The sequence below is a fragment of the Rhinoderma darwinii genome, chromosome 3 (genome assembly GCF_050947455.1).
Source record: "Rhinoderma darwinii isolate aRhiDar2 chromosome 3, aRhiDar2.hap1, whole genome shotgun sequence".
NCBI lineage: Eukaryota > Metazoa > Chordata > Amphibia > Anura > Rhinodermatidae > Rhinoderma > Rhinoderma darwinii.
This window is the reverse complement of record NC_134689.1, coordinates 261557375-261584339: the sequence shown is the minus strand read 5'-3', so window position 1 is coordinate 261584339 and position 26965 is coordinate 261557375. Positions and strand designations below refer to the sequence as shown.

Sequence of the window (26965 nt, the reverse complement as noted above, 5' to 3'; positions counted from 1 at the left end):
AGGTTTATAGGTTGAATTTGATAGACCTTTTTTCAATATTATGAACTATTCAACTCTGTAACAAGCATGTAACAAAAGTGAGCTTCCATGGCCCGTACGGGGATCGAACCCGTGACCTTGGCATTATTAGCACCACGCTCTAACCAGCTGAGCTAACCGGCCACTTTTACACCAAAGATTCACGTCACGCCAGTAGAAAATACATGCAAACGTGTATTCATATTGATATCCTATTAACCTGAATAATAAAATAAACTTGCAATTTTTACTACTCAAAAAGCATTGGACAAATTGCTTTTGTGTTTTCCATTCCACCCCACAAAGAGTTTTCTTCAGTACATTATATGGTACATTAAATGCTGCCATTAAAAACAAGAACTTGTCTCGCTAAAAACAAGCCCTTATATGACTATGAGGACGGAAAAATAATAAAGTTATGACTATCGGAATACAAAGAGGCAAAATCAAGATATTATTTTTGTCCTTAAGGTTGAAATTGGACCTCTAAGATGATTTCATGCAACAAACTCTGCATTTCTATAAATCACCGGTTAGACCATACATGGAATATTGTGTACAGTTTTGAGCACCTGTGTATGAGAAGGACTTTGCTGAACTAGAATGCGTGCAAAGAAGGGAAAGCAAGGTAATTAAATGACCTCATCACAGACGGGGATTCTTTACTGTAAGAGCAGTTCGACGATTGAACTCTCTGCCACATTGAAAAGTGTTTTTTTGAAAAATATAAAATTTCATCATATTTGTACCAGATTCTGGAGATGGAACTTTGATCCAGGAATTTATTCTAATAGCCATATTTGGAGTAAGGGAGGAATTTTTCCCCTAATGACAACATTGGAATGCACTCCAAGACAGTTTTTGCCTTCCTCTGGATCAACACGGCAGGTTTATAGGTTGAATTTGATGGACCTTTTTTCAATATTATCAACTATTCAACTCTGTAACAAGCATGTAACAAAAGTGAGCTTCCATGGCCCGTACGGGGATCGAACCCATGACCTTGGCGTTATTAGCACCACGCTCTAACCAACTGAGCTAACCGGCCACTTTTACATCAAAGATTCACGTCACATCAGTAGAAAATACATTCAAACGTGTATTCATATTGATATCCTATTAACCTGAATAATAAAATAAACTTGCAATTTTTACTACTCAAAAAGCATTGGACAAATTGCTTTTGTGTTTTCCATTCCACCCCACAAAGAGTTTTCTTCAGTACATTATATGGTACATTAAATGCTGCCATTAAAAACAAGAACTTGTCTCGCTAAAAACAAGCCCTTATATGACTATGAGGACGGAAAAATAATAAAGTTATGACTATCGGAATACAAAGAGGCAAAATCAAGATATTATTTTTCAATTCCACCCCACAAAGAGTTTTCTTTCAGTACATTATATGGTACATTAAATGCTGCCATTAAAAACAAGAACTTGTCTCGCTAAAAACAAGCCCTTATATGACTATGAGGACGGAAAAATAATAAAGTTATGACTATCGGAATACAAAAAGGCAAAATCAAGATATTATTTTTGTCCTTAAGGTTGAAATTGAACCTCTAAGATGATTTCATGCAACAAACTCTGCATTTCTATAAATCACCGGTTAGACCATACATGGAATATTGTGTACAGTTTTAAGCACCTGTGTATGAGAAGGACATTGCTGAACTAGAATGCGTGCAAAGAAGGGAAAGCAAGGTAATTAAAGGACCTCATCACAGACGGGGATTCTTTACTGTAAGAGCAGTTCGACGATTGAACTCTCTGCCACATTGAAAAGTGTTTTTTTGAAAAATATAAAATTTCATCATATTTGTACCAGATTCTGGAGATGGAACTTTGATCCAGGAATTTATTCTAATAGCCATATTTGGAGTAAGGGAGGAATTTTTCCCCTAATGACAACATTGGAATGCAATCCAAGACAGTTTTTGCCTTCCTCTGGATCAACACGGCAGGTTTATAGGTTGAATTTGATGGACCTTTTTTCAATATTATCAACTATTCAACTCTGTAACAAGCATGTAACAAAATTGAGCTTCCATGGCCCGTACGGGGATCGAACCCGTGACCTTGGTGTTATTAGCACCACGCTCTAACCAACTGAGCTAACCGGCCACTTTTACACCAAAGATTCACGTCACGTCAGTAGAAAATACATGCAAACGTGTATTCATATTGATATCCTATTAACCTGAATAATAAAATAAACTTGCAATTTTTACTACTCAAAAAGCATTGGACAAATTGCTTTTGTGTTTTCCATTCCACCCCACAAAGAGTTTTCTTTCAGTACATTATATGGTACATTAAATGCTGCCATTAAAAACAAGAACTTGTCTCGCTAAAAACAAGCCCTTATATGACTATGAGGACGGAAAAATAATAAAGTTATGACTATCGGAATACAAAGAGGCAAAATCAAGATATTATTTTTGTCCTTAAGGTTGAAATTGGACCTCTAAGATGATTTCATGCAACAAACTCTGCATTTCTATAAATCACCGGTTAGACCATACATGGAATATTGTGTACAGTTTTGAGCACCTGTGTATGAGAAGGACATTGCTGAACTAGAATGCGTGCAAAGAAGGGAAAGCAAGGTAATTAAAGGACCTCATCACAGACGGGGATTCTTTACTGTAAGAGCAGTTCGACGATTGAACTCTCTGCCACATTGAAAAGTGTTTTTTTGAAAAATATAAAATTTCATCATATTTGTACTAGATTCTGGAGATGGAACTTTGATCCAGGAATTTATTCTAATAGCCATATTTGGAGTAAGGGAGGAATTTTTCCCCTAATGACAACATTGGAATGCACTCCAAGACAGTTTTTGCCTTCCTCTGGATCAACACGGCAGGTTTATAGGTTGAATTTGATGGACCTTTTTTCAATATTATCAACTATTCAACTCTGTAACAAAAGTGAGCTTCCATGGCCAGTACGGGGATCGAACCCGTGACCTTGGTGTTATTAGCACCACGCTCTAACCAACTGAGCTAACCAGCCACTTTTACACAAAAGATTCACGTCACGTCAGTAGAAAATACATGCAAACGTGTATTCATATTGATATCCTATTAACCTGAATAATAAAATAAACTTGCAATTTTTACTACTCAAAAAGCATTGGACAAATTGCTTTTGTGTTTTCCATTCCACCCCACAAAGAGTTTTCTTCAGTACATTATATGGTACATTAAATGCTGCCATTAAAAACAAGAACTTGTCTCGCTAAAAACAAGCCCTTATATGACTATGAGGACGGAAAAATAATAAAGTTATGACTATCGGAATACAAAGAGGTAAAATCAAGATATTATTTTTCCATTCCACCCCACAAAGAGTTTTCTTTCAGTACATTATATGGTACATTAAATGCTGCCATTAAAAACAAGAACTTGTCTCGCTAAAAACAAGCCCTTATATGACTATGAGGACGGAAAAATAATAAAGTTATGACTATCGGAATACAAAGAGGCAAAATCAAGATATTATTTTTGTCCTTAAGGTTGAAATTGAACCTCTAAGATGATTTCATGCAACAAACTCTGCATTTCTATAAATCACCGGTTAGACCATACATGGAATATTGTGTACAGTTTTAAGCACCTGTGTATGAGAAGGACATTGCTGAACTAGAATGCGTGCAAAGAAGGGAAAGCAAGGTAATTAAAGGACCTCATCACAGACGGGGATTCTTTACTGTAAGAGCAGTTCGACGATTGAACTCTCTGCCACATTGAAAAGTGTTTTTTTGAAAAATATAAAATTTCATCATATTTGTACTAGATTCTGGAGATGGAACTTTGATCCAGGAATTTATTCTAATAGCCATATTTGGAGTAAGGGAGGAATTTTTCCCCTAATGACAACATTGGAATGCACTCCAAGACAGTTTTTGCCTTCCTCTGGATCAACACGGCAGGTTTATAGGTTGAATTTGATGGACCTTTTTTCAATATTATCAACTATTCAACTCTGTAACAAAAGTGAGCTTCCATGGCCCGTACGGGGATCGAACCCGTGACCTTGGCGTTATTAGCACCACGCTCTAACCAACTGAGCTAACCAGCCACTTTTACACAAAAGATTCACGTCACGTCAGTAGAAAATACATGCAAACGTGTATTCATATTGATATCCTATTAACCTGAATAATAAAATAAACTTGCAATTTTTACTACTCAAAAAGCATTGGACAAATTGCTTTTGTGTTTTCCATTCCACCCCACAAAGAGTTTTCTTCAGTACATTATATGGTACATTAAATGCTGCCATTAAAAACAAGAACTTGTCTCGCTAAAAACAAGCCCTTATATGACTATGAGGACGGAAAAATAATAAAGTTATGACTATCGGAATACAAAGAGGCAAAATCAAGATATTATTTTTGTCCTTAAGGTTGAAATTGAACCTCTAAGATGATTTCATGCAACAAACTCTGCATTTCTATAAATCACCGGTTAGACCATACATGGAATATTGTGTACAGTTTTAAGCACCTGTGTATGAGAAGGACATTGCTGAACTAGAATGCGTGCAAAGAAGGGAAAGCAAGGTAATTAAAGGACCTCATCACAGACGGGGATTCTTTACTGTAAGAGCAGTTCGACGATTGAACTCTCTGCCACATTGAAAAGTGTTTTTTTGAAAAATATAAAATTTCATCATATTTGTACCAGATTCTGGAGATGGAACTTTGATCCAGGAATTTATTCTAATAGCCATATTTGGAGTAAGGGAGGAATTTTTCCCCTAATGAGAAAATTGGAATGCACTCCAAGACAGTTTTTGCCTTCCTCTGGATCAACACGGCAGGTTTATAGGTTGAATTTGATGGACCTTTTTTCAATATTATCAACTATTCAACTCTGTAACAAGCATGTAACAAAAGTGAGCTTCCATGGCCCGTACGGGGATCGAACCCGTGACCTTGGCGTTATTAGCACCACGCTCTAACCAACTGAGCTAACCGGCCACTTTTACACCAAAGATTCACGTCACGTCAGTAGAAAATACATGCAAACGTGTATTCATATTGATATCCTATTAACCTGAATAATAAAATAAACTTGCAATTTTTACTACTCAAAAAGCATTGGACAAATTGCTTTTGTGTTTTCCATTCCACCCCACAAAGAGTTTTCTTTCAGTACATTATATGGTACATTAAATGCTGCCATTAAAAACAAGAACTTGTCTCGCTAAAAACAAGCCCTTATATGACTATGAGGACGGAAAAATAATAAAGTTATGACTATCGGAATACAAAGAGGCAAAATCAAGATATTATTTTTATCCTTAAGGTTGAAATTGAACCTCTAAGATGATTTCATGCAACAAACTCTGCATTTCTATAAATCACCGGTTAGACCATACATGGAATATTGTGTACAGTTTTAAGCACCTGTGTATGAGAAGGACATTGCTGAACTAGAATGCGTGCAAAGAAGGGAAAGCAAGGTAATTAAAGGACCTCATCACAGACGGGGATTCTTTACTGTAAGAGCAGTTCGACGATTGAACTCTCTGCCACATTGAAAAGTGTTTTTTTGAAAAATATAAAATTTCATCATATTTGTACCAGATTCTGGAGATGGAACTTTGATCCAGGAATTTATTCTAATAGCCATATTTGTAGTAACGGAGGAATTTTTCCCCTAATGACAACATTGGAATGCACTCCAAGACAGTTTTTGCCTTCCTCTGGATCAACACGGCAGGTTTATAGGTTGAATTTGATGGACCTTTTTTCAATATTATCAACTATTCAACTCTGTAACAAAAGTGAGCTTATATTGCCCATATGGGGATCGAACCCGTGACCTTGGCATTATTAGCACCACGCTCTAACCAACTGAGCTAACAGGCCACTTTTACACCAAAGATTCACGTCACGTCAGTAGAAAATACATGCAAACGTGTATTCATATTGATATCCTATTAACCTGAATAATAAAATAAACTTGCAATTTTTACTACTCAAAAAGCATTGGACAAATTGCTTTTGTGTTTTCCATTCCACCCCACAAAGAGTTTTCTTCAGTACATTATATGGTACATTAAATGCTGCCATTAAAAACAAGAACTTGTCTCGCTAAAAACAAGCCCTTGTATGACTATGAGGACGGAAAAATAATAAAGTTATGACTATCGGAATACAAAGAGGCAAAATTAAGATATTATTTTTCCATTCCACCCCACAAAGAGTTTTCTTTCAGTACATTATATGGTACATTAAATGCTGCCATTAAAAACAAGAACTTTTCTCGCTAAAAACAAGCCCTTATATGACTATGAGGACGGAAAAATAATAAAGTTATGACTATCGGAATACAAAGAGGCAAAATCAAGATATTATTTTTGTCCTTAAGGTTGAAATTGAACCTCTAAGATGATTTCATGCAACAAACTCTGAATTTCTATAAATCACCGGTTAGACCATACATGGAATATTGTGTACAGTTTTAAGCACCTGTGTATGAGAAGGACATTGCTGAACTAGAATGCGTGCAAAGAAGGGAAAGCAAGGTAATTAAAGGACCTCATCACAGACGGGGATTCTTTACTGTAAGAGCAGTTCGACGATTGAACTCTCTGCCACATTGAAAAGTGTTTTTTTGAAAAATATAAAATTTCATCATATTTGTACCAGATTCTGGAGATGGAACTTTGATCCAGGAATTTATTCTAATAGCCATATTTGGAGTAAGGGAGGAATTTTCCCCCTAATGACAACATTGGAATGCACTCCAAGACAGTTTTTGCCTTCCTCTGGATCAACACGGCAGGTTTATAGGTTGAATTTGATGGACCTTTTTTCAATATTATCAACTATTCAACTCTGTAACAAGCACGTAACAAAAGTGAGCTTCCATGGCCCGTACGGGGATCGAACCCATGACCTTGGCGTTATTAGCACCACGCTCTAACCAACTGAGCTAACCGGCCACTTTGACAACAAAAATTCACGTCACGTCAGCAGAAAATACATGCAAACGTGTATTCATATTGATATCCTATTAACCTGAATAATAAAATAAACTTGCAATTTTTACTACTCAAAAAGCATTGGACAAATTGCTTTTGTGTTTTCCATTCCACCCCACAAAGAGTTTTCTTTCAGTACATTATAGGGTACATTAAATGCTGCCATTAAAAACAAGAACTTGTCTCGCTAAAAACAAGCCCTTATATGACTATGAGGACAGAAAAATAATAAAGTTATGACTATCGGAATACAAAGAGGCAAAATCAAGATATTATTTATGTCCTTAAGGTTGAAATTGGACCTCTAAGATGATTTCATGCAACAAACTCTGCATTTCTATAAATCACCGGTTAGATCATACATGGAATATTGTGTACAGTTTTGAGCACCTGTGTATGAGAAGGACATTGCTGAACTAGAATGCGTGCAAAGAAGGGAAAGCAAGGTAATTAAAGGACCTCATCACAGACGGGGATTCTTTACTGTAAGAGCAGTTCGACGATTGAACTCTCTGCCACATTGAAAAGTGTTTTTTTGAAAAATATAAAATGTCATCATATTTGTACCAGATTCTGGAGATGGAACTTTGATCCAGGAATTTATTCTAATAGCCATATTTGAAGTAAGGGAGGACTTTTTCCCCTAATGACAACATTGGAATGCACTCCAAGACAGTTTTTGCCTTCCTCTGGATCAACACGGCAGGTTTATAGGTTGAATTTGATGGACCTTTTTTCAATATTATCAACTATTCAACTCTGTAACAAGCATGTAACAAAAGTGAGCTTCCATGGCCCGTACGGGGATCGAACCCGTGACCTTGGCGTTATTAGCACCACGCTCTAACCAACTGAGCTAACCGGCCACTTTTACACCAAAGATTCACGTCACGTCAGTAGAAAATACATGCAAACGTGTATTCATATTGATATCCTATTAACCTGAATAATAAAATAAACTTGCAATTTTTACTACTCAAAAAGCATTGGACAAATTGCTTCTGTGTTTTCCATTCCACCCCACAAAGAGTTTTCTTCAGTACATTATATGGTACATTAAATGCTGCCATTAAAAACAAGAACTTGTCTCGCTAAAAACAAGCCCTTATATGACTATGAGGACGGAAAAATAATAAAGTTATGACTATCGGAATACAAAGAGGCAAAATCAAGATATTATTTTTGTCCTTAAGGTTGAAATTGGACCTCTAAGATGATTTCATGCAACAAACTCTGCATTTCTATAAATCACCGGTTAGACCATACATGGAATATTGTGTACAGTTTTAAGCACCTGTGTATGAGAAGGACATTGCTGAACTAGAATGCGTGCAAAGAAGGGAAAGCAAGGTAATTAAAGGACCTCATCACAGACGGGGATTCTTTACTGTAAGAGCAGTTCGACGATTGAACTCTCTGCCACATTGAAAAGTGTTTTTTTGAAAAATATAAAACTTCATCATATTTGTACCAGATTCTGGAGATGGAACTTTGATCCAGGAATTTATTCTAATAGCCATATTTGGAGTAAGGGAGGAATTTTTCCGCTAATGACAACATTGGAATGCACTCCAAGACAGTTTTTGCCTTCCTCTGGATCAACACGGCAGGTTTATAGGTTGAATTTGATGGACCTTTTTTCAATATTATCAACTATCCAACTCTGTAACAAGCATGTAACAAAAGTGAGCTTCCATGGCCCGTACCCGTGACCTTGGCGTTATTAGCACCACGCTCTAACCAACTGAGCTAACCGGCCACTTTTACACCAAAGATTCACGTCACGTCAGTAGAAAATACATGCAAACGTGTATTCATATTGATATCCTATTAACCTGAATAATAAAATAAACTTGCAATTTTTACTACTCAAAAAGCATTGGACAAATTGCTTTTGTGTTTTCCATTCCACCCCACAAAGAGTTTTCTTTCAGTACATTATATGGTACATTAAATGCTGCCATTAAAAACAAGAACTTGTCTCGCTAAAAACAAGCCCTTATATGACTATGAGGACGGAAAAATAATAAAGTTATGACTATCGGAATACAAAGAGGCAAAATCAAGATATTATTTTTGTCCTTAAGGTTGAAATTGGACCTCTAAGATGATTTCATGCAACAAACTCTGCATTTATATAAATCACCGGTTAGATCATACATGGAATATTGTGTACAGTTTTGAGCACCTGTGTATGAGAAGGACATTGCTGAACTAGAATGCGTGCAAAGAAGGGAAAGCAAGGTAATTAAAGGACCTCATCACAGACGGGGATTCTTTACTGTAAGAGCAGTTCGACGATTGAACTCTCTGCCACATTGAAAAGTGTTTTTTTGAAAAATATAAAATGTCATCATATTTGTACCAGATTCTGGAGATGGAACTTTGATCCAGGAATTTATTCTAATAGCCATATTTGAAGTAAGCGAGGACTTTTTCCCCTAATGACAACATTGGAATGCACTCCAAGACAGTTTTTGCCTTCCTCTGGATCAACACGGCAGGTTTATAGGTTGAATTTGATGGACCTTTTTTCAATAATATCAACTATTCAACTCTGTAACAAGCATGTAACAAAAGTGAGTTTACATGGCCCGTACGGGGATCGAACCCGTGACCTTGGCGTTATTAGCACCACGCTCTAACCAACTGAGCTAACCGGCCACTTTTACACCAAATATTCACGTCACGTCAGTAGAAAATACATGCAAACGTGTATTCATATTGATATCCTATTAACCTGAATAATAAAATAAACTTGCAATTTTTACTACTCAAAAAGCATTGGACAAATTGCTTTTGTGTTTTCCATTCCACCCCACAAAGAGTTTTCTTCAGTACATTATATGGTACATTAAATGCTGCCATTAAAAACAAGAACTTGTCTCGCTAAAAACAAGCCCTTATATGACTATGAGGACGGAAAAATAATAAAGTTATGACTATCGGAATACAAAGAGGCAAAATCAAGATATTATTTTTGTCCTTAAGGTTGAAATTGGACCTCTAAGATGATTTCATGCAACAAACTCTGCATTTCTATAAATCACCGGTTAGACCATACATGGAATATTGTGTACAGTTTTAAGCACCTGTGTATGAGAAGGACATTGCTGAACTAGAATGCGTGCAAAGAAGGGAAAGCAAGGTAATTAAAGGACCTCATCACAGACGGGGATTCTTTACTGTAAGAGCAGTTTGACGATTGAACTCTCTGCCACATTGAAAAGTGTTTTTTTGAAAAATATAAAACTTCATCATATTTGTACCAGATTCTGGAGATGGAACTTTGATCCAGGAATTTATTCTAATAGCCATATTTGGAGTAAGGGAGGAATTTTTCCCCTAATGACAACATTGGAATGCACTCCAAGACAGTTTTTGCCTTCCTCTGGATCAACATGGCAGGTTTATAGGTTGAATTTGATGGACCTTTTTTCAATATTATCAACTATCCAACTCTGTAACAAGCATGTAACAAAAGTGAGCTTCCATGGCCCGTACCCGTGACCTTGGCGTTATTAGCACCACGCTCTAACCAACTGAGCTAACCGGCCACTTTTACACCAAAGATTCACGTCACGTCAGTAGAAAATACATGCAAAACGTGTATTCATATTGATATCCTATTAACCTGAATAATAAAATAAACTTGCAATTTTTACTACTCAAAAAGCATTGGACAAATTGCTTTTGTGTTTTCCATTCCACCCCACAAAGAGTTTTCTTTCAGTACATTATATGGTACATTAAATGCTGCCATTAAAAACAAGAACTTGGCTCGCTAAAAACAAGCCCTTATATGACTATGAGGACGGAAAAATAATAAAGTTATGACTATCGGAATACAAAGAGGCAAAATCAAGATATTATTTTTGTCCTTAAGGTTGAAATTGGACCTCTAAGATGATTTCATGCAACAAACTCTGCATTTCTATAAATCACCGGTTAGACCATACATGGAATATTGTGTACAGTTTTGAGCACCTGTGTATGAGAAGGACATTGCTGAACTAGAATGCGTGCAAAGAAGGGAAAGCAAGGTAATTAAAGGACCTCATCACAGACGGGGATTCTTTACTGTAAGAGCAGTTCGACGATTGAACTCTCTGCCACATTGAAAAGTGTTTTTTTGAAAAATATAAAATTTCATCATATTTGTACCAGATTCTGGAGATGGAACTTTGATCCAGGAATTTATTCTAATAGCCATATTTGGAGTAAGGGAGGAATTTTTCCCCTAACGACAACATTGGAATGCACTCCAAGACAGTTTTTGCCTTCCTCTGGATCAACACGGCAGGTTTATAGGTTGAATTTGATGGACCTTTTTTCAATATTATCAACTATTCAACTCTGTAACAAAAGTGAGCTTCCATGGCCCATACGGGGATCGAACCCGTGACCTTGGCATTATTAGCACCACGCTCTAACCAACTGAGCTAACCGGCCACTTTTACAACAAAGATTCACGTCACGTCAGTAGAAAATACATGCAAACGTGTATTCCTATTGATATCCTATTAACCTGAATAATAAAATAAACTTGCAATTTTTACTACTCAAAAAGCATTGGACAAATTGCTTTTGTGTTTTCCATTCCACCCCACAAAGAGTTTTCTTCAGTACATTATATGGTACATTAAATGCTGCCATTAAAAACAAGAACTTGTCTCGCTAAAAACAAGCCCTTATATGACTATGAGGACGGAAAAATAATAAAGTTATGACTATCGGAATACAAAGAGGCAAAATCAAGATATTATTTTTGTCCTTAAGGTTGAAATTGGACCTCTAAGATGATTTCATGCAACAAACTCTGCATTTCTATAAATCACCGGTTAGACCATACATGGAATATTGTGTACAGTTTTGAGCACCTGTGTATGAGAAGGACATTGCTGAACTAGAATGCGTGCAAACAAGGGAAAGCAAGGTAATTAAAGGACCTCATCACAGACGGGGATTCTTTACTGTAAGAGCAGTTCGACGATTGAACTCTCTGCCACATTGAAAAGTGTTTTTTTGAAAAATATAAAATTTCATCATATTTGTACCAGATTCTGGAGATGGAACTTTGATCCAGGAATTTATTCTAATAGCCATATTTGGAGTAAGGGAGGAATTTTTCCCCTAATGACTACATTGGAATGCACTCCAAGACAGTTTTTGCCTTCCTCTGGATCAACACGGCAGGTTTATAGGTTGAATTTGATGGACCTTTTTTCAATATTATCAACTATTCAACTCTGTAACAAGCATGTAACAAAAGTGAGCTTCCATGGCCCGTACGGGGATCGAACCCGTGACCTTGGCGTTATTAGCACCACGCTCTAACCAACTGAGCTAACCGGCCACTTTTACACCAAAGATTCACGTCACGTCAGTAGAAAATACATGCAAACGTGTATTCATGTTGATATCCTATTAACCTGAATAATAAAATAAACTTGCAATTTTTACTACTCAAAAAGCATTGGACAAATTGCTTTTGTGTTTTCCATTCCACCCCACAAAGAGTTTTCTTCAGTATATTATATGGTACATTAAATGCTGCCATTAAAAACAAGAACTTGTCTCGCTAAAAACAAGCCCTTATATGACTATGAGGACGGAAAAATAATAAAGTTATGACTATCGGAATACAAAGAGGCAAAATCAAGATATTATTTTTGTCCTTAAGGTTGAAATTGGACCTCTAAGATGATTTCATGCAACAAACTCTGCATTTCTATAAATCACCGGTTAGACCATACATGGAATATTGTGTACAGTTTTGAGCACCTGTGTATGAGAAGGACATTGCTGAACTAGAATGCGTGCAAAGAAGGGAAAGCAAGGTAATTAAAGGACTTCATTACAGACGGGGATTCTTTACTGTAAGAGCAGTTCGACGATTGAACTCTCTGCCACATTGAAAAGTGTTTTTTTGAAAAATATAAAATGTCATCATATTTGTACCAGATTCTGGAGATGGAAATTTGATCCAGGAATTTATTCTAATAGCCATATTTGGAGTAAGGGAGGAATTTTTCCCCTAATGACAACATTGGAATGCACTCCAAGACAGTTTTTGCCTTCCTCTGGATCAACACGGCAGGTTTATAGGTTGAATTTATGGACCTTTTTTCAATATTATCAACTATTCAACTCTGTAACAAGCATGTAACAAAAGTGAGCTTCCATGGCCAATATGGGGATTGAACCCGTGACCTTGGCGTTATTAGCACCACACTCTAACCAACTGAGCTAACCGGCCAATTTTACACCAAAGATTCACGTCACGTCAGTAGAAAATACATGCAAACGTGTATTCATATTGATATCCTATTAACCTGAATAATAAAATAAACTTGCAATTTTTACTACTCAAAAAGCATTGGACAAATTGCTTTTGTGTTTTCCATTCCACCCCACAAAGAGTTTTCTTCAGTACATTATATGGTACATTAAATGCTGCCATTAAAAACAAGAACTTGTCTCGCTAAAAACAAGCCCTTATATGACTATGAGGACGGAAAAATAATAAAGTTATGACTATCGGAATACAAAGAGGCAAAATCAAGATATTATTTTGGTCCTTAACCCCTTAAGGACGCAGCCTAGTTTGGGCCTTAAGGCTCAGAGCCCATTTTTCAAATCTGACATATTTCACTTTATGTGGTAATAACGTCGGAATGCTTAAACCTATCCAAGCGATTCTGAGATTGTTTTCTCGTGACACTTTGGGCTTCATGTTCGTGGTAAAATTTGGTCGATATATTCAGTCTTTATTTGTGAAAAATTGCAAAATTTAGAGAAAATTTTCAAAAAATAGAATTTTTCAGAATTTAAATGCATCTGCTTGAAAAACAGACGGTTATACCACCCAAAATAGTTACTAGTTCACATTTCCCATATGTCTACTTTAGATTGGCATCGTTTTTTGAACATTCTTTTATTTTTCTTGGACGTTACAAGGCTTAGAACATAAACAGCAATTTCTCATATTCTTAAGAAAATTTCAAAAGCCTTTTTTTGAAGGTACCTCTTGAGTTCTGAAGTGGCTTTGAGGGGCCTATGTATTAGAAACCCCCATAAAACACCCCATTTTAAAAACTAGACCCCTCAAAGTATTCAAAACAGCATTTAGAAAGTTTTTTAACCCTTCAGGCATTTCACAGGAATTAAAGCAAAGTGGAAATGAAATTTGCAAATTTCATTTTTTCTGCTGAATTTCAATTTTATTCAATTTTTTTCTGTAACAGAGAAGGTTTTAACAGAGAAATACTACTAACTATGTATTGTCCAGATACTGCAGTTTTTAGAAATGTCCCACATGTGCCCTACTGCGCTCGTGGACTAAAACACAAGCCCTAGAAGCAAAGAAGCACCTAGTGCATTTTGAGGCCTCTTTTTTATTAGAATATATTTTAGGCAGCATGCCAGGTTTGAAGAGGTGTTGAGGTATCAAAACAATGGAAACCCACCAGAAGTGACCCCATTTTGGAAATTACACCCCTCAAGGAATTAATTTATGGTTTTTGTTATCATTTTGACCGCACAGTTTTTTCACAGCACCTATTTGAATTGGGCTGTGAAATGAAAAAAATGATATTTTTTCCAATAAGATGTCATTTTTGATCAAAATTTCTTATTTTCACAGGGAACAACATACCCCATTTTGTTGCCCAATTTGTCCTTAGTGCGGCAATACCCCATTTGTGGTGATAAACTGCCGTTTGGGCCCATGGGAGGGCTCAGACGGAAAGGAGCGCTATGTGTTTGTTGGAGTCCAGATTTTGCTGGATTGGTTTTCGGGTGCCATGTCGCATTTGCAGAGCCCCAGAGGTATCAAAGCAATGGAAACCCACCAGAAGAGACCCCATTTTGGAAACTACACCCCTCAAGGAATTCATTTATGGTTTTTGTTATCATTTTGACCGCACAGTTTTTTCACAGCACCTATTTGAATTGGGCTGTGAAATGAAAAAAATGATATTTTTTCCAATAAGATGTCATTTTTGATCAAAATTTCTTATTTTCACAGGGAAAAACATACCCCATTTTGTTGCCCAATTTGTCCTTAGTGCGGAAATACCCCATTTGTGGTGATAAACTGCCGTTTGGGCCCATGGGAGGGCTCAGACGGAAAGGAGCGCTATGTGTTTGTTGGAGTCCAGATTTTGCTGGATTGGTTTTCGGGTGCCATGTCACATTTGCAGAGCCCCAGAGGTATCAAAGCAATGGAAACCCACCAGAAGTGACCCCATTTTGGAAACTACACCCCTCAAGGAATTCATTTATGGTTTTTGTTATCATTTTGACCGCACAGTTTTTTCACAGCACCTATTTGAATTGGGCTGTGAAATGAAAAAAATGATATTTTTTCCAATAAGATGTCATTTTTGACCAAAATTTCTTATTTTCACAGGGAACAACATACCCCATTTTGTTGCCCAATTTGTCCTTAGTGCGGCAATACCCCATTTGTGGTGATAAACTGCCGTTTGGGCCCATGGGAGGGCTCAGAAGGAAAGGACCACCATTTGGCCTACTGGAGCTTTTCTGGTGCTAAGTCATGTATGCAGAAGCCCCTGAGGTACCAGTACAGTTGAAACCCCTGAGAAGTGACCCCATTTTAAAAACTGCACCCCTTAAGATATTCATCTAGAGGTGTAGTGAGCATTTTGACCCCACAGGTACTGTGTAAAAGATAATGCGCAGCAGATGGTGCAGTGTGAGATTTGCAATTTTATATATATATATGCCATTTCAGTGTCCAATATAGTGTACCCAGCATGCGCCACCGGAGATATACACCCCTTAAATTGTAATGTGGGTTCTCCTGGGTACGGCAATACCCTACATGTGGCTGTTATCAGCTGCCTGGGCATACGGCAGGGCTCAGAAGGGAAAGATGAGGGGGATAAGCTGTGCGGAGTGCATCAGGGTAAATTAAAAATCAAGGGATGTATGATACATTTTAAAACAATCTTTTATACAGAGCCCTGGTTTTTCGGGACACGTGTCACATTGGTATATTGTGTTCTTCCTTATCCCCCTCTTATAGCAGACTCTGCACCTCTTTTGACTCTTTCCCTTTCCACCGGTTTGGGGAACTTCTCCTGGAAAGTGTTGCCCTGGTATGATGCGTGTGGCCTCGCTTCCAGAAGTACTGGGTGCCCCCCCTTCCTGGTCCCTAAAGATTAGATCTTGAAATTCCAGGAAAGTTCCTCTCTGGCCTGCACATCCACGTAGCACGTACGCATTGTACAAAGCCATCTGTATGATGTGCCCGGCCAGCTTCTTATACCACACCGCATGGCGCTGTAGGGCTTCAGGACTTGATCTTACAAGTCCATCCCTCCCATGTACCTATTGTAGTCCAGGATGCAGTCTGGTTTGGGGGTGGCCTTTCCTTCATATATCCTAAATCTGTAGGTATACCCTGATGCACTCTCGCACAGCTTATACATCTTCACGCCATACCTTGCCCTCTTACCCGGCAGGTACTCGCGGAATTGAACCCTCCCTTTAAAATGTACCAGGGACTCATCAATAGAAATACACTTCTCGGGGGTGAATGCTCGGGAAAACCGGGCACTGAAACGGTCTAATAGGGGTCTCCGTTTATACAAACGGTCAAAACTGGGGTCATCTCGGGGTGGGCACGGCTCATTATCAGTATAATGTGAGAAGCGAAGTATTGCCCCCTCAAAGTATTCACAACAGCAATTAGAAAGTTTATGAACCCTTTTGGTGTTTCACAGAAATTGAGAGCAAAGCAGAGGAGAAATTAACTTTTTTTTTTTGTCAGAAAATCCTCTTTATATCATTTTTTTTATAACACAAAAGGATTTATCAGAGAAACGCAACTCAATACGTATTGCCCAGATTCTGCAGTTTTGAGAAATATCCCACATGTGGCCCTAGTGCGGTAATGGACTGAAGCACCGGCCTCCGAAGCAAAGGAGCACCTAGTGGATTTTGAGCCCTCTTTTTTATTAGGCACCATGTCCGGTTTGAAGAGATCTTGTGGTGCCAAAACATTGGAAACCCCCCAAAAGTGACCCCATTTTGGAAACTAGACCCCTTGAGGAATACATTGTAGTTTTCTTGGGGTGCATGCGGCTTTTTGATCAGTTTTTATTCTATTTTTAGGTGGCGTGGTGACTAATAAACAGCAATTCTACTATTGTTTTTTTATTCTTTTTTTTTTTACTGCGTGCACCGTGCGCTATAAATGTCTTATTCACTTTATTCTGCGGGGCGATACGATTATGGCGATAGCAGATGTTTATAGTTTTTTTTTATGTCTTATGGCGTTTGCGCAATAAAATACGTTTTGTAAACAATCATTTACTTTTTGTGTTATCATATTCTAAGAGCCAGAACGTTTTTATTTTTAAATCAATAAAGCCGTGCGAGGACTTATTTTTTGCGTAACGAACTGTAGTTTCCATCAGTACCATTTTTCGGTACATGCGACTTTTTGATCTCTTTTTATTCAATTTTTTGGGAGGTGAAGTGACCAAACAATTGTGATTGTGGTACGGTTTATGAATATTTTTTTTTACGGCGTTCACCGTGCGGGATAAATAACAAAATAATTTTGTAGTTCAGGCCGTTACGGACGCGGCGATACCAATTATGTATAGTTTATTTGTTTGTTTATATATTTTTATTAATAATAAAGGACTGATAAGGGAAAAAGTGGGACTTTTACTTTTATTACTTTTAAAACTTTTATTTTCTTATTTTTACACATCTTTTTTTAACTTTTTTTTTACTGTATTACTTTATCCCACTAGGGGACTTGAGGGCAGGAGGCCCTGATCGCTATTCTAATACACTGCACTACATGCGTAGTGCAGTGTATTTGAACTGTCAGCTACTCACTGACAGCAAGCATAGTGGGTCCTGACGTTGTCAGGACCCACTAGGCTTCCGTCTATGGCATAGCCGGACGCCATTGTTTGGTGTCCGGTTGCCATAGTCACCATCGCCGGCCGCTATCGTGTAGCAGGCCGGCGATGGCGGATTAACCCCTAAGAAGCCGCGATCGCTATTGAACGCGGCTTCTGAGGGGTTAATCGGCGGGGGAGCTCCGCGATCGGTCCCGGCACATTGAGCAGTGATGGTCTGCTGTCGGAAACAGCAGCTATCACAGCTCATGAACGCGCCCCGCGCGAACGGCGCCGTGTTTACTCCATGACCTACTATTAGGTCACTGAGCGCGAACGCTACAGTTAGCATGACCTAATAGTAGGTCATGGAGCGTTAAAGGGTTAAGGTTGAAATTGGACAGTTTTTGCCTTCCTCTGGATCAACACGGCAGGTTTATAGGTTGAATTTGATGGACCTTTTTTCAATATTATCAACTATTCAACACTGTAACAAGCATGTAACAAAAGTGAGCTTTCATGGCCCATACGGGGATAGAAACCCGTGACCTTGGCGTTATTTGCACCACGCTCTAACCAACTGAGCTAATCGGCCACTTTTACACAAAAGATTCACGTCACGTCAGTAGAAAATACATGCAAACGTGTATTCATATTGATATCCTATTAACCTGAATAATAAAATAAACTTGCAATTTTTACTACTCAAAAAGCATTGGACAAATTGCTTTTGTGTTTTCCATTCCACCCCACAAAGAGTTTTCTTCAGTACATTATATGGTACATTAAATGCTGCCATTAAAAACAAGAACTTGTCTCGCTAAAAACAAGCCCTTATATGACTATGAGGACGGAAAAATAATAAAGTTATGACTATCGGAATACAAAGAGGCAAAATCAAGATATTATTTTTGTCCTTAAGGTTGAAATTGGACCTCTAAGATGATTTCATGCAACAAACTCTGCATTTCTATAAATCACTGGTTAGACCATACATGGAATATTGTGTACAGTTTTGAGCACCTGTGTATGAGAAGGACATTGCTGAACTAGAATGCGTACAAAGAAGGGAAAGCAAGGTAATTAAAGGACCTCATCACAGACGGGGATTCTTTACTGTAAGAGCAGTTCGACGATTGAACTCTCTGCCACATTGAAAAGTGTTTTTTTGAAAAATATAAAATTTCATCATATTTGTACCAGATTCTGGAGATGGAACTTTGATCCAGGAATTTATTCTAATAGCCATATTTGGAGTAAGGGAGGAATTTTTCCCCTAATGACAACATTGGAATGCACTCCAAGACAGTTTTTGCCTTCCTCTGGATCAACACGGCAGGTTTATAGGTTGAATTTGATGGACCTTTTTTCAATATTATCAACTATTCAACTCTGTAACAAAAGTGAGCTTCCATGGCCCGTACGGGGATCGAACCCGTGACCTTCGCGTTATTAGCACCACGCTCTAACCAACTGAGCTAACCGGCCACTTTTACACCAAAGATTCACGTCACGTCAGTAGAAAATACATGCAAACGTGTATTCATATTGATATCCTATTAACCTGAATAATAAAATAAACTTGCAATTTTTACTACTCAAAAAGCATTGGACAAATTGCTTTTGTGTTTTCCATTCCACCCCACAAAGAGTTTTCTTCAGTACATTATATGGTACATTAAATGCTGCCATTAAAAACAAGAACTTGTCTCGCTAAAAACAAGCCCTTATATGACTATGAGGACGGAAAAATAATAAAGTTATGACTATCGGAATACAAAGAGGCAAAATCAAGATATTATTTTTGTCCTTAAGGTTGAAATTGGACCTCTAAGATGATTTCATGCAACAAACTCTGCATTTCTATAAATCACCGGTTAGACCATACATGGAATATTGTGTACAGTTTTGAGCACCTGTGTATGAGAAGGACATTGCTGAACTAGAATGCGTGCAAAGAAGGGAAAGCAAGGTAATTAAAGGATCTCATCACAGACGGGGATTCTTTACTGTAAGAGCAGTTCGACAATTGAACTCTCTGCCACATTGAAAAGTGTTTTTTTGAAAAATATAAAATGTCATCATATTTGTACCAGATTCTGGAGATGGAACTTTGATCCAGGAATTTATTCTAATAGCCATATTTGGAGTAAGGGAGGAATTTTTCCCCTAATGACAACATTGGAATGCACTCCAAGACAGTTTTTGCCTTCCTCTGGATCAACACGGCAGGTTTATAGGTTGAATTTGATGGACCTTTTTTCAATATTATCAACTATTCAACTCTGTAACAAAAGTGAGCTTCCATGACCCGTACGGGGATCGAACCCGTGACCTTGGCGTTATTAGCACCACGCTCTAACCAACTGAGCTAACCGGCCACTTTTACACCAAAGATTCACGTCACGTCAGTAGAAAATACATGCAAACGTGTATTCATATTGATATCCTATTAACCTGAATAATAAAATAAACTTGCAATTTTTACTACTCAAAAAGCATTGGACAAATTGCTTTTGTGTTTTCCATTCCACCCCACAAAGAGTTTTCTTTCAGTACATTATATGGTACATTAAATGCTGCCATTAAAAACAAGAACTTGTCTCGCTAAAAACAAGCCCTTATATGACTATGAGGACGGAAAAATAATAAAGTTATGACTATCGGAATACAAAGAGGCAAAATCAAGATATTATTTTTGTCCTTAAGGTTGAAATTGGACCTCTAAGATGATTTCATGCAACAAACTCTGCATTTCTATAAATCACCGGTTAGACCATACATGGAATATTGTGTACAGTTTTGAGCACCTGTGTATGAGAAGGACATTGCTGAACTAGAATGCGTACAAAGAAGGGAAAGCAAGGTAATTAAAGGACCTCATCACAGACGGGGATTCTTTACTGTAAGAGCAGTTCGACGATTGAACTCTCTGCCACATTGAAAAGTGTTTTTTTGAAAAATATAAAATTTCATCATATTTGTACCAGATTCTGGAGATGGAACTTTGATCCAGGAATTTATTCTAATAGCCATATTTGGAGTAAGGGAGGAATTTTTCCCCTAATGACAACATTGGAATGCACTCCAAGACAGTTTTTGCCTTCCTCTGGATCAACACGGCAGGTTTATAGGTTGAATTTGATGGACCTTTTTTCAATATTATCAACTATTCAACTCTGTAACAAAAGTGAGCTTCCATGGCCCATACGGGGATCGAACCCGTGACCTTGGCGTTATTAGCACCACGCTCTAACCAACTGAGCTAACCGGCCACTTTTACACCAAAGATTCACGTCACGTCAGTAGAAAATACATGCAAACGTGTATTCATATTGATATCCTATTAACCTGAATAATAAAATAAACTTGAAATTTGTACTACTCAAAAAGCATTGGACAAATTGCTTTTGTGTTTTCCATTCCACCCACAAAGAGTTTTCTTCAGTACATTATATGGTACATTAAATGCTGCCATTAAAAACAAGAACTTGTCTCGCTAAAAACAAGCCCTTATATGACTATGAGGACGGAAAAATAATAAAGTTATGACTATCGGAATACAAAGAGGCAAAATCAAGATATTATTTTTGTCCTTAAGGTTGAAATTGGACCTCTAAGATGATTTCATGCAACAAACTCTGCATTTCTATAAATCACCGGTTAGACCATACATGGAATATTGTGTACAGTTTTAAGCACCTGTGTATGAGAAGGACATTGCTGAACTAGAATGCGTGCAAAGAAGGGAAAGCAAGGTAATTAAAGGACCTCATCACAGACGGGGATTCTTTACTGTAAGAGCAGTTCGACGATTGAACTCTCTGCCACATTGAAAAGTGTTTTTTTGAAAAATATAAAATTTCATCATATTTGTACCAGATTCTGGAGATGGAACTTTGATCCAGGAATTTATTCTAATAGCCATATTTGGAGTAAGGGAGGAATTTTTCCCCTAATGACAACATTGGAATGCACTCCAAGACAGTTTTTGCCTTCCTCTGGATCAACACGGCAGGTTTATAGGTTGAATTTGATGGACCTTTTTTCAATATTATCAACTATTCAACTCTGTAACAAAAGTGAGCTTCCATGGCCCGTACGGGGATCGAACCCGTGACCTTCGCGTTATTAGCACCACGCTCTAACCAACTGAGCTAACCGGCCACTTTTACACCAAAGATTCACGTCACGTCAGTAGAAAATACATGCAAACGTGTATTCATATTGATATCCTATTAACCTGAATAATAAAATAAACTTGCAATTTTTACTACTCAAAAAGCATTGGACAAATTGCTTTTGTGTTTTCCATTCCACCCCACAAAGAGTTTTCTTCAGTACATTATATGGTACATTAAATGCTGCCATTAAAAACAAGAACTTGTCTCGCTAAAAACAAGCCCTTATATGACTATGAGGACGGAAAAATAATAAAGTTATGACTATCGGAATACAAAGAGGCAAAATCAAGATATTATTTTTGTCCTTAAGGTTGAAATTGGACCTCTAAGATGATTTCATGCAACAAACTCTGCATTTCTATAAATCACCGGTTAGACCATACATGGAATATTGTGTACAGTTTTGAGCACCTGTGTATGAGAAGGACATTGCTGAACTAGAATGCGTGCAAAGAAGGGAAAGCAAGGTAATTAAAGGATCTCATCACAGACGGGGATTCTTTACTGTAAGAGCAGTTCGACAATTGAACTCTCTGCCACATTGAAAAGTGTTTTTTTGAAAAATATAAAATGTCATCATATTTGTACCAGATTCTGGAGATGGAACTTTGATCCAGGAATTTATTCTAATAGCCATATTTGGAGTAAGGGAGGAATTTTTCCCCTAATGACAACATTGGAATGCACTCCAAGACAGTTTTTGCCTTCCTCTGGATCAACACGACAGGTTTATAGGTTGAATTTGATGGACCTTTTTTCAATATTATCAACTATTCAACTCTGTAACAAAAGTGAGCTTCCATGACCCGTACGGGGATCGAACCCGTGACCTTGGCGTTATTAGCACCACGCTCTAACCAACTGAGCTAACCGGCCACTTTTACACCAAAGATTCACGTCACGTCAGTAGAAAATACATGCAAACGTGTATTCATATTGATATCCTATTAACCTGAATAATAAAATAAACTTGCAATTTTTACTACTCAAAAAGCATTGGACAAATTGCTTTTGTGTTTTCCATTCCACCCCACAAAGAGTTTTCTTTCAGTACATTATATGGTACATTAAATGCTGCCATTAAAAACAAGAACTTGTCTCGCTAAAAACAAGCCCTTATATGACTATAAGGACGGAAAAATAATAAAGTTATGACTATCGGAATACAAAGAGGCAAAATCAAGATATTATTTTTGTCCTTAAGGTTGAAATTGGACCTCTAAGATGATTTCATGCAACAAACTCTGCATTTCTATAAATCACCGGTTAGACCATACATGGAATATTGTGTACAGTTTTGAGCACCTGTGTATGAGAAGGACATTGCTGAACTAGAATGCGTACAAAGAAGGGAAAGCAAGGTAATTAAAGGACCTCATCACAGACGGGGATTCTTTACTGTAAGAGCAGTTCGACGATTGAACTCTCTGCCACATTGAAAAGTGTTTTTTTGAAAAATATAAAATTTCATCATATTTGTACCAGATTCTGGAGATGGAACTTTGATCCAGGAATTTATTCTAATAGCCATATTTGGAGTAAGGGAGGAATTTTTCCCCTAATGACAACATTGGAATGCACTCCAAGACAGTTTTTGCCTTCCTCTGGATCAACACGGCAGGTTTATAGGTTGAATTTGATGGACCTTTTTTCAATATTATCAACTATTCAACTCTGTAACAAAAGTGAGCTTCCATGACCCGTACGGGGATCGAACCCGTGACCTTGGCGTTATTAGCACCACGCTCTAACCAACTGAGCTAACCGGCCACTTTTACACCAAAGTTTCACGTCACGTCAGTAGAAAATACATGCAAACGTGTATTCATATTGATATCCTATTAACCTGAATAATAAAATAAACTTGCAATTTTTACTACTCAAAAAGCATTGGACAAATTGCTTTTGTGTTTTCCATTCCACCCCACAAAGAGTTTTCTTCAGTACATTATATGGTACATTAAATGCTGCCATTAAAAACAAGAACTTGTCTCGCTAAAAACAAGCCCTTATATGACTATGAGGACGGAAAAATAATAAAGTTATGACTATCGGAATACAAAGAGGCAAAATCAAGATATTATTTTTGTCCTTAAGGTTGAAATTGGACCTCTAAGATGATTTCATGCAACAAACTCTGCATTTCTATAAATCACCGGTTAGACCATACATGGAATATTGTGTACAGTTTTGAGCACCTGTGTATGAGAAGGACATTGCTGAACTAGAATGCGTGCAAAGAAGGGAAAGCAAGGTAATTAAAGGACCTCATCACAGACGGGGATTCTTTACTGTAAGAGCAGTTCGACGATTGAACTCTCTGCCACATTGAAAAGTGTTTTTTTGAAAAATATAAAATTTCATCATATTTGTACCAGATTCTGGAGATGAAACTTTGATCCAGTAATTTATTCTAATAGCCATATTTGGAGTAAGGGAGGAATTTTTCCCCTAATGACAACATTGGAATGCACTCCAAGACAGTTTTTGCCTTCCTCTGGATCAACACGGCAGGTTTATAGGTTGAATTTGATGGACCTTTTTTCAATATTATCAACTATTCAACTCTGTAACAAAAGTGAGCTTCCATGGCCCATACGGGGATCGAACCCGTGACCTTGGCGTTATTAGCACCACGCTCTAACCAACTGAGCTACCCGGCCACTTTTACACCAAAGATTCACGTCACGTCAGTAGAAAATACATGCAAACGTGTATTCATATTGATATCCTATTAACCTGAATAATAAAATAAACTTGAAATTTGTACTACTCAAAAAGCATTGGACAAATTGCTTTTGTGTTTTCCATTCCACCCACAAAGAGTTTTCTTCAGTACATTATATGGTACATTAAATGCTGCCATTAAAAACAAGAACTTGTCTCGCTAAAAACAAGCCCTTATATGACTATGAGGACGGAAAAATAATAAAGTTATGACTATCGGAATACAAAGAGGCAAAATCAAGATATTATTTTTGTCCTTAAGGTTGAAATTGGACCTCTAAGATGATTTCATGCAACAAACTCTGCATTTCTATAAATCACCGGTTAGACCATACATGGAATATTGTGTACAGTTTTAAGCACCTGTGTATGAGAAGGACATTGCTGAACTAGAATGCGTGCAAAGAAGGGAAAGCAAGGTAATTAAAGGACCTCATCACAGACGGGGATTCTTTACTGTAAGAGCAGTTCGACGATTGAACTCTCTGCCACATTGAAAAGTGTTTTTTTGAAAAATATAAAATTTCATCATATTTGTACCAGATTCTGGAGATGGAACTTTGATCCAGGAATTTATTCTAATAGCCATATTTGGAGTAAGGGAGGAATTTTTCCCCTAATGACAACATTGGAATGCACTCCAAGACAGTTTTTGCCTTCCTCTGGATCAACACGGCAGGTTTATAGGTTGAATTTGATGGACCTTTTTTCAATATTATCAACTATTCAATAAGCATGTAACAAAAGTGAGCTTCCATGGCCCATACGGGGATCGAACCCGTGACCTTGGCGTTATTAGCACCACGCTCTAACCAACTGAGCTAACCGGCCACTTTTACACCAAAGATTCACGTCACGTCAGTAGAAAATACATGCAAACGTGTATTCATATTGATATCCTATTAACCTGAATAATAAAATAAACTTGAAATTTGTACTACTCAAAAAGCATTGGACAAATTGCTTTTGTGTTTTCCATTCCACCCACAAAGAGTTTTCTTCAGTACATTATATGGTACATTAAATGCTGCCATTAAAAACAAGAACTTGTCTCGCTAAAAACAAGCCCTTATATGACTATGAGGACGGAAAAATAATAAAGTTATGACTATCGGAATACAAAGAGGCAAAATCAAGATATTATTTTTGTCCTTAAGGTTGAAATTGGACCTCTAAGATGATTTCATGCAACAAACTCTGCATTTCTATAAATCACCGGTTAGACCATACATGGAATATTGTGTACAGTTTTAAGCACCTGTGTATGAGAAGGACATTGCTGAACTAGAATGCGTGCAAAGAAGGGAAAGCAAGGTAATTAAAGGACCTCATCACAGACGGGGATTCTTTACTGTAAGAGCAGTTCGACGATTGAACTCTCTGCCACATTGAAAAGTGTTTTTTTGAAAAATATAAAATTTCATCATATTTGTACCAGATTCTGGAGATGAAACTTTGATCCAGTAATTTATTCTAATAGCCATATTTGGAGTAAGGGAGGAATTTTTCCCCTAATGACAACATTGGAATGCACTCCAAGACAGTTTTTGCCTTCCTCTGGATCAACACGGCAGGTTTATAGGTTGAATTTGATGGACCTTTTTTCAATATTATCAACTATTCAACTCTGTAACAAAAGTGAGCTTCCATGGCCCATACGGGGATCGAACCCGTGACCTTGGCGTTATTAGCACCACGCTCTAACCAACTGAGCTAACCGGCCACTTTTACACCAAAGATTCACGTCACGTCAGTAGAAAATACATGCAAACGTGTATTCATATTGATATCCTATTAACCTGAATAATAAAATAAACTTGAAATTTGTACTACTCAAAAAGCATTGGACAAATTGCTTTTGTGTTTTCCATTCCACCCACAAAGAGTTTTCTTCAGTACATTATATGGTACATTAAATGCTGCCATTAAAAACAAGAACTTGTCTCGCTAAAAACAAGCCCTTATATGACTATGAGGACGGAAAAATAATAAAGTTATGACTATCGGAATACAAAGAGGCAAAATCAAGATATTATTTTTGTCCTTAAGGTTGAAATTGGACCTCTAAGATGATTTCATGCAACAAACTCTGCATTTCTATAAATCACCGGTTAGACCATACATGGAATATTGTGTACAGTTTTA

At 37.4% G+C, this 26965-nt stretch overlaps 16 non-coding genes across 16 annotated transcripts; all 16 read right to left on the bottom strand.

Moving 5' to 3' along the window:
- Nucleotides 1-992: 992 nt before the first annotated feature.
- Nucleotides 993-1066, bottom strand: TRNAI-AAU (transfer RNA isoleucine (anticodon AAU)). Its single transcript has one exon. It is a non-coding gene; the product is annotated as a tRNA-Ile (tRNA).
- A 1005-nt stretch (nt 1067-2071) lies between these two features.
- TRNAI-AAU (transfer RNA isoleucine (anticodon AAU)) lies at nt 2072-2145 on the bottom strand. The gene has a single exon. It is a non-coding gene; the product is annotated as a tRNA-Ile (tRNA).
- An 820-nt stretch (nt 2146-2965) lies between these two features.
- On the bottom strand, nt 2966-3039 carry TRNAI-AAU (transfer RNA isoleucine (anticodon AAU)). The gene has a single exon. It is a non-coding gene; the product is annotated as a tRNA-Ile (tRNA).
- A 994-nt stretch (nt 3040-4033) lies between these two features.
- Nucleotides 4034-4107, bottom strand: TRNAI-AAU (transfer RNA isoleucine (anticodon AAU)). The gene has a single exon. It is a non-coding gene; the product is annotated as a tRNA-Ile (tRNA).
- An 830-nt stretch (nt 4108-4937) lies between these two features.
- On the bottom strand, nt 4938-5011 carry TRNAI-AAU (transfer RNA isoleucine (anticodon AAU)). Its single transcript has one exon. It is a non-coding gene; the product is annotated as a tRNA-Ile (tRNA).
- Nucleotides 5012-6910: 1899 nt separating this feature from the next.
- Nucleotides 6911-6984, bottom strand: TRNAI-AAU (transfer RNA isoleucine (anticodon AAU)). Its single transcript has one exon. It is a non-coding gene; the product is annotated as a tRNA-Ile (tRNA).
- Nucleotides 6985-7815: 831 nt separating this feature from the next.
- Nucleotides 7816-7889, bottom strand: TRNAI-AAU (transfer RNA isoleucine (anticodon AAU)). The gene has a single exon. It is a non-coding gene; the product is annotated as a tRNA-Ile (tRNA).
- Nucleotides 7890-9613: 1724 nt separating this feature from the next.
- Nucleotides 9614-9687, bottom strand: TRNAI-AAU (transfer RNA isoleucine (anticodon AAU)). The gene has a single exon. It is a non-coding gene; the product is annotated as a tRNA-Ile (tRNA).
- A 1714-nt stretch (nt 9688-11401) lies between these two features.
- TRNAI-AAU (transfer RNA isoleucine (anticodon AAU)) lies at nt 11402-11475 on the bottom strand. Its single transcript has one exon. It is a non-coding gene; the product is annotated as a tRNA-Ile (tRNA).
- An 830-nt stretch (nt 11476-12305) lies between these two features.
- On the bottom strand, nt 12306-12379 carry TRNAI-AAU (transfer RNA isoleucine (anticodon AAU)). The gene has a single exon. It is a non-coding gene; the product is annotated as a tRNA-Ile (tRNA).
- Nucleotides 12380-20216: 7837 nt separating this feature from the next.
- On the bottom strand, nt 20217-20290 carry TRNAI-AAU (transfer RNA isoleucine (anticodon AAU)). The gene has a single exon. It is a non-coding gene; the product is annotated as a tRNA-Ile (tRNA).
- Nucleotides 20291-21110: 820 nt separating this feature from the next.
- Nucleotides 21111-21184, bottom strand: TRNAI-AAU (transfer RNA isoleucine (anticodon AAU)). The gene has a single exon. It is a non-coding gene; the product is annotated as a tRNA-Ile (tRNA).
- A 1711-nt stretch (nt 21185-22895) lies between these two features.
- On the bottom strand, nt 22896-22969 carry TRNAI-AAU (transfer RNA isoleucine (anticodon AAU)). The gene has a single exon. It is a non-coding gene; the product is annotated as a tRNA-Ile (tRNA).
- An 820-nt stretch (nt 22970-23789) lies between these two features.
- TRNAI-AAU (transfer RNA isoleucine (anticodon AAU)) lies at nt 23790-23863 on the bottom strand. The gene has a single exon. It is a non-coding gene; the product is annotated as a tRNA-Ile (tRNA).
- A 1714-nt stretch (nt 23864-25577) lies between these two features.
- Nucleotides 25578-25651, bottom strand: TRNAI-AAU (transfer RNA isoleucine (anticodon AAU)). Its single transcript has one exon. It is a non-coding gene; the product is annotated as a tRNA-Ile (tRNA).
- Nucleotides 25652-26469: 818 nt separating this feature from the next.
- TRNAI-AAU (transfer RNA isoleucine (anticodon AAU)) lies at nt 26470-26543 on the bottom strand. The gene has a single exon. It is a non-coding gene; the product is annotated as a tRNA-Ile (tRNA).
- Nucleotides 26544-26965: the final 422 nt, after the last annotated feature.